The sequence below is a fragment of the Malurus melanocephalus genome, unplaced genomic scaffold (genome assembly GCF_030028575.1).
Source record: "Malurus melanocephalus ecotype Western Australia unplaced genomic scaffold, MMel_1.1 scaffold_786, whole genome shotgun sequence".
Lineage (NCBI taxonomy): Eukaryota > Metazoa > Chordata > Aves > Passeriformes > Maluridae > Malurus > Malurus melanocephalus.
In genome coordinates this window covers 161631-169104 of record NW_026624018.1, presented here as the reverse complement: position 1 = coordinate 169104, position 7474 = coordinate 161631, and positions in this window count along the sequence as shown.

Genomic DNA, 7474 nt, shown 5'->3' with positions numbered 1-7474 from the left:
AAGGAAGGAAGGAAGGAAGGAAGGAAGGAAGGAAGGAAGGAAGGAAGGAAGGAAGGAAGGAAGGAAGGAAGGAAGGAAGGAAGGAAGGAAGGAAGATGKCCCAGGGATGTCCCAGTGCATTTCCTGAGGGAAAATCCATTTTGCTGATGCAAAACCTTCACTCTCTTCCCTGCAGGTTTCAGCACCAGGAAGGAATTCACAACACCCGAACAAACGCCATGGCCAGGGTTTGATGTCCCTAAAGTCCCCCAGATCTACAAACCCAGCCCAGGTCTCCATTCCACGTTTTCTCCCCTCATGGAAACCTCCCTGCCTTTGCCTTGCAGCCACCAGGAATTCTGGGATTCATCCTGGCCACAGCAAACAACCCCGACCAGCTGCAAATCCGTGTTTTCCCGGCTGCCTTGGAGGAGAGCCGGGAATTTTTCCCGCTGTCCCGGTGATAATTTGTCCCTCACCAGCGCGATTTGGCTTCAGCTCCTTTTGTCACCGCAGCGGTGAATGACCCCGAGCCTCCACAAAGGATGATTAAGGATAATCATTAAAGGTAATTAAGACGTGCTGATGGATCCCTTGTTTGGTGTTCTTAATTAAAGGATTAATAAAGAACGCACCTCCAGGGGATTTCCTCTCATCCAGTTTTTTTTTTCCCCTTGGATCTCCAAAACCCGCCCTGGGATTGTCCATAAATTCTGGGCTTTCTGCTTAAAACTAAAGAGTTGAGAATATTGACCTGGGATAATCACCGATAGAATTCCGARTTTTAACACGGCAGCATCCTGCAAAAAGTCAGCATCCCCAGCAGCKGAGCAGAACTGTGTCCCTGCCTCCTCAAAAAAAATCAGGGAATAAATAGCGGAGGTGTTATGGTGTGAGAATTTCACATTTGTGAAAGCTCCTAAATAAACCTGGGCAAAAAACCCATTCCCAAAAACAGCACAGAGCCCATCAGTGACTGAAAAATCCTCCCAACCTAAGGAAAAACAACCTTAAAAATGTCCAGATAGATCAAGGCTGGAATTTTTCCCTAGCTCTGGTTCCGGCAGGAAAGCAAAAATAACTCCATGGAGAGCATCGCATGAGAGCGGGGCAGGGATCAGGCAGGAATTGCTGGAGGAAACCTGATTTTATGAGGCCAGATTGGATCTCGCCGCCTGTTTGCCTCTGGAATCATCGCTCTCTCCTGCAGCATCCAAGATAATTGCCGGGAATGGAATTACMGCAACAGGATGGCAGATTGCTGCTTCCAGGTGCAGGATAATGAGGGATAACGCAGAGAATGGGGATCCGGGCAAACAGGATTTCCAAAGGGTCTTGGGAGGAAGAGCACCGGGAAAGCTCTCCAGGAATTATCTCCCGGCAGCAGAACTTGGTGGGGTTTTCCCATCCTGTGGAGTTGGCTGCAAAAAAAAAATTCCTGGGTTTTTTAGTAAATTTTCCCTTTTGGAGATGAGTGTTCATCAGGTGCTGCTTCCCAAAGAGCCGGTGGGGYCTCATTCCTTGGATTTGTGTGGATGGGGCAGGCGGGGAGAGGGAGAGGAGGGAGAGGTGATGTGGAAGGTGGGGAGACCTGGCAGAGCAGCTCTGGAATAACTCAGAAATCCAGGGAAAGCTGGGTGGGAGCAGCGGGGAAATGCAACATCGCCCTGAGAGCTGCTTCAACTTCTGAGTCATGAAAATGTTCTTTCCTACTCCAGGAGCTCCCACACAGCGTGGACACCTTGGTTTTCCCATTCCCAACCTTATCTCACCACCTGGATTTAAAAAGCCAAAGGAATCAGTTCAGATTTTCCTGCAAATGAACTTTCTCCTTGTTCAAATCCGCCTCTGATGCTTCTCAGGGGGTTTGTCCCTCCAAATAACAGAATGATGGATTTTTCTCTGCTGAAAACAAAACTTGCTCACATTCATTGCTCCCATGTTTTGATTCCTTGAATGAGAACTAAATCCAGAGAAGCTGAATTCAAAGCTGAAAAACTTCTTCCCACTTTAACCCCCCCTCGAAAACCTTCAGAAATTGTATTTTCCAGCTTTGTTACCCTCTCAGCTCATCCAGGGTTTCCCAGGGCACCCTGAAGAGAGCACCCGAGGACCTGCTCCTATTTTGAGATTGCAAACAACCAGCCCATAAAACAATCCGCCTTTGGCCAAATATTTACTGAATTCCTTTTTTTTTTCTCCCGAAACACGTCCCAAGATCTGTAACGCTCAGGGATTTCTCGCTCGGGCTGAGCTGCTCCCGTCACACAAACACTCGTGGAAAGCAAACGCTGCTGAGTTTGCTGTCGGGTTTAAACCGGGTTTGCTGCCGGATTTAACCTGGGTTTGGTTGCTGATTTAAACCGGGTTTGCTCCCAGGCTTAACCTGGGTTTGCGACCGGATTTAAGCAACTTCAGGCACAGGAAGGTGTGCAGCTTCCTCACTGCTCACCCACCGGGCAGCGGGGTTGGGGTGGAGCTCCCAAATCCGGCTCCAGTCCCGGCCCATCCCCAAACCCAAACCCCAAGGTTTCTTTTCTGACTTTCTCCTCAGCAATCCAGGGACACCCAGGGATTTCAGGGATGTGCCAGAGCAGTGGAGAAGCGCTAATTCCAGGCTGCGGCTGCTCCCAGGCTGCGGGAGAGCTGGAACACCCCCGCTCCCGCGGTGGAAGGGGCTCGGGAACGGCTTCCCCCGCTCCAAGAAGTGCAGCAGTTCCAGAAGAGGAGCCTCGGGGAGGGAAASTTCCAAAATGTGGGATCTGTGCCTWGGATCCATCCCACTCGAGCAGTGTGGACCCACTGTAGGAGGTTCCCAGCCCGGTCCCAGCCCCCTGGAACCGGCGCGGGGGTTYAACCTGGGGCTCTCCTCCTCCCCAGAACTACGAACGGTCTCTCGCTGAGCCCAAACCCCCCGAGCCATCGTTCCTTCCCCGCTCTGCCGTGCGAATCTCTGCGCACCGKGAACAGGCTGTGCCCGGGGCTGGGAGCTGCAGGGAGCCGGCCCGGGGGTAGCCRGAGCTGCTCCCAGCCCAGATCCATCCCAATCCCCAGGATTTCACCTCGCCCTTGGCATCCTCTGCTCACTAACCCACCCCCCGCATTCCCGGCTGTGCCGTATCCCAGAGGAGCATCCCATTCCTGTGGAGCTCCGATCCCTCCGGGCTCCCTGAGCCCCATCTCTCCGGGCAGGGCAGGTCCAGGGCTCTGCCGCATCCACGGGGTGGCAGCGGCGCTCGGGCGGCCCCGGGCTGGGACCGCGCGTTGCTCCCGCAGGTGCCTTTYGCATCCCTTTCGAGCTCCAAAGCTACGCCGAGGCTGCTCCTGCTCCAAACGCGGCGTCCTCCCCCCGGCCCTGGGTTCCCCCCGGCCAGGACGGGTCACCCCACTCTCCAGCGGGTCCCCCCTGCCACCCCCCCGGACAGGATGGGGTCATCCCACTCTCCAGAGGGTCCTCTCTCGCCATCCCCCGCACAGGATGGGGTCACTCCCCTTCCCAGCACCGAACCCCCTCTCAGAAGGGTCAGCTTGAGGTGTCCACAAGCGGAACCGGTGACCCCAAACCGCCTTCACCACATTGAGCCCCAAACGCGGGTTGCGCTTTGCGAAGCCGCCCCCGCCTGCCCCGTCCCCATCCTCCCGTCTCTCCCCGCACCGATCCGCCCCGTTCCCCGCATCCCGGCTCGCTGTTCCCGGCTCCCGGCCATGGTTACCTGCAGCTCCGGGGCCGCTCTCCCGCTGAACCGGAGCCTCCCGCTCCCCGCAGCCGCGCCGGGAGCGCACCCACCCCGCGTCCCCCGGGCGGCGGGCGGGGACCGGGAGGGGCTGGCAGGGACCGGGAGGGGCTGGCAGGGACCGGGGCTGCCGCAGCCCTGGGGCCACCCCCTGCTCGGGAACTTGGAGACCGCGAGCCGCCGCTGCGGGCAGCGGGAGCGCTGCGCGGGGATGATCTGCCTGCCGGTTCCCCGAGTGGCTGCGCCCCCTCCCCGCGTCTCTGTCACGCTTCCCGCGCCTGTGCCCCCCTCCCCATCCCTGTGTCACCCTCTCCGTGTCTGTGCCCTTCCATGTCTCTCCCCGCTCCCTGTGTCTCTGTGCCCCTCCCCATCCCTGTGTCACCCTCCCCATGTCTGTGCCTCTACTCCCCTCCCTATATCCCACTCCCCACATTTCTGCTCCCTCTCTTATTTCTCTGCCCCCCTTTCCATCTGTTTCCTCATCCCTACCCCGCTCTCCTTCCCTGTCCCCCCTCCCCATTCCAAACCCCTCTCCCCATCCCTGTTTCCCCCATCCCTGTCCTCCCATCGCTGTTCCGCCCTCCCCATCCCTGTTTCTCCCATCCCAATTCCTCATCCCTGTCCCCCCCTCTATCTCAATTCCCCATCCCCATCCCTGTTTCCCTCATCCAAATTCCCCATCGCCATCCCAATTCCCCCATCCCTGTGCCCCCATCGCTTTTCCCCCATCCCCATCCCTGTTTGCCCCATTCCAATTCCCCATCCCCATCCCTGTCCCCCCTCTCCATCCCAATTCCCCAATTCCCCTACCCCATTCCTGATTCCCCCATCCCAATTCCCCATCCCTGTTTCCCTGTTCCCCCAGCTCCGGGATGCCCTTACCCGGAGTTGCAGCCCGGGGGTTGCAGCCCCGCCAGGTGCGGGGTCTGCGCTCTGCTCCTCGGAGGGGCAGGAGGAGGAAAATCCGCATTTCCCCCCTGTCCCAACTCCTTTCCAGCCCCAAGAACCCTTCCAAAGCCTCCCGCAGGCTCCCGGGTGGGAGCGATCTCCCTGCGGACCCCCAAAACGCGGCAGCGGAGCCCGCGGGTCCTTTCGGGGACAGCGGGAGGGCTCTGACACCTCCTCGGTTTTTTTTCCCGGCCCTGTGCCCGAGCAGAAGGGGAGCACCAGTGCCAAGGTCGCAGCCGCATCCCTGGAGAACGCGATCCCATGTGGAGAGCTTTGACTCCAGCTGGCTCMGAGTCAGGGCCTCAAATTGTTCTCTTGTGGAAAGAAGCTTAAAATCCAGGCTGGGAGGGGAACTCGGTGTGGGATTCACTCCTTCCTAAACTCCCCGGGATGCTGCTGGGCAGGAAGGGGCGGAAATATTTTGAATTTTGAGCATTTTTGCCACGCAACAAGTGTGAGAAAAGTGAGGCAGAGCTGTCCCCCCCTCCTCCCTGCACCCTCCCCGTGCTGTCACACATTTCAACACCGGTGCCAGTATCACCTCAAGCCCTTTGCTCCCCCATTTCTGGGCACCCCGAGAGGGATCAGAGCGGCTCAGGGCTCGCTCCTCATCAGCATGCACGGAGCGTCGCGCTCSTAACGATGTGCGCGATCCCGATCCTCCGCCGAGGCTTCTCAATCGCAGCTCGGGGCTCGAAGCAGACGCGTGAGCGCGGGGAGAACAGCGAGGCAGGAGCCGCCGTGGGCACGGCAGCCTGAAACTCAATCTGCTGATGTATTTATGGCCACGAGTTGCTAAATGGAGGCGAGACTCCGGCCCGCTCTCGCCATGACAATGGGGAGAGTCATCCGATAAAAATAGCGCGGCGATGATAAACAGCCCAGGGGAGGGGGTGAGCATCGCCCGCTCGGCGAACGCGCCCCGCAAAACSCCCCCCGGGTATTCCAGGGAACGGCCCCGCTGGGAATGTCAGCTTGGAACCAAACTGGGTTAATTTAAGGAATTACCCTYCTTTGATTCGCGTTTATTCGCGTTTTATTCGCATTTAATTCGCGTTTTATTTGCATTTTGTTCACATTTCGAGCTAGGGAAAAAAAGTTCCTGGACGGACACGGCGCTGCCTGAGTTTGCCTTAAGAAAGCAGCGCTTTTCCTGTAAATAAAGACCATGGAAAAAGGAATTTCACCGGGATCTGTGCTGGGAGACAGGMGGGATTTTTAAAAGCTCTCGAGGCTGGTTCAGTTCTTGAAGAGCTCCTGACCCATGGGGAGTGGGCACAGAGACCTCCAGGGACACGGGAGGGATCTGTGGGGTTCAGGCATAGGACAGCTCCTTTTATGTTTCATTCCTCGTGTCTGTYCTTTTCCTGATGCAGTATTTTATTCTTCATGCGTTTGTGACATTTGTCACATTGACATTGCAGAGATGAAGCAGCTGAGATTGAGATAAAAGCCTCAAAATGAGGAATTTTGGGTTGTTCTGCTCTTTGTGTGTGTCCTTGAGGCCTAGGACAACAGGATCGTGGAAAGGGTTGGGAAGAGCATTCTCAGGGGGTCAGGGAGTGATTTTGCCCCTCTGGAGTGCTGTGTCCGTGCCTGGGATCCCGGGACAGTGGGGAYRGGRAGCTCCTGGAKCGGGGTCAGTGGAGGGAGGGATGTGAGGATGATGAGAGGATGATGAAGGGTTYGTGCCCTGTGCTCTGGGATRACCCYGCTGGAGCAGATARGACCCCCTGTGTTTCCATCCAGCCATCCCAGAATTCTGGGATCCATGTGCAAACCCTTCCAAATCCCCCTAATTCCATTCCAAAMCTCTTCCTTCTGCCAAGCCTGCAGAAATTCCACGTCCTGACGTGATCCCCTGATGGGATTTCCCCCCAGGAATGCTGACTGATGAGGAAAYGCTGCCACACGTCCTGGCACGAAGCCAGCTCAAATCCCTGCGTGTGTGTGACACGGGGGAGCTGTGGGGACAGGAGCTCGGGAAGCTCCTCCTGCCTCCTGGAATCTGCCTCAAAGTGCAGCTGAGGCAGCAGAGATGAGCTGGAATCCGTATTTTTAGAAGGAACTCATGGCAGCAGCCTCTCCCTGTGGAGWTTGGCATTGAGGAGCTGGTGAGGGAGGAATCAGGAGTGTGGGATCATCTCTGGGAAGGATTTGGGTCTAAGCCTGGCCTGGAGCTGGATGGGATTGTTGGAATCAAAGCTTTAGAGTTGGAGTGACTCTGGTTAAGGACTGGAATGGGACAATCAAGATCCCTTTAAACTTCAGGACAATGGAGGAACTGAGGAGYAGAAAATCCTTGGGGTGCTCCCGGTTTTTGAAATTTACTCTAAAAATTCATTGTAGACAAATCCATGTTTTTAGAAGGAAGAATTCCTGGGGAAGTCATGGCAGCAGCCTCTCCCTGTGGAGRTTGGCATTCAGGAGCTGGTGAGGGAGGAATCAGGAATRTGAGATCATCTCCGGGAGAGATTTGGGTCCAAGCCTGGCTTGAAAGTGTCGGAAGTGAATCCTTAGGRTTGGATTGACTCTGGTTAAGGACAGGAATGGGACAATCAAGGTCTCTTTAAACCCCAGGACAATGGAGGAACTGAGGAACAGAMGAACCTTGGGTGCTCCCGGTGTTTTGGAATTGTTGCTCTAAAAATGGGTTGGATGCAAAGGATCAGTCTCAGGATTAGGATTCTCATATCCACCAGAGGAAAAAGGTCAAACCCAACGGAATCCGTGTGGAAATGCAGGGAAATCTGCAGAACTCGACCAGGCCGGGAATCAACTCCTTGGTGCTCCAAAATTTGCCCAAGTGGCAA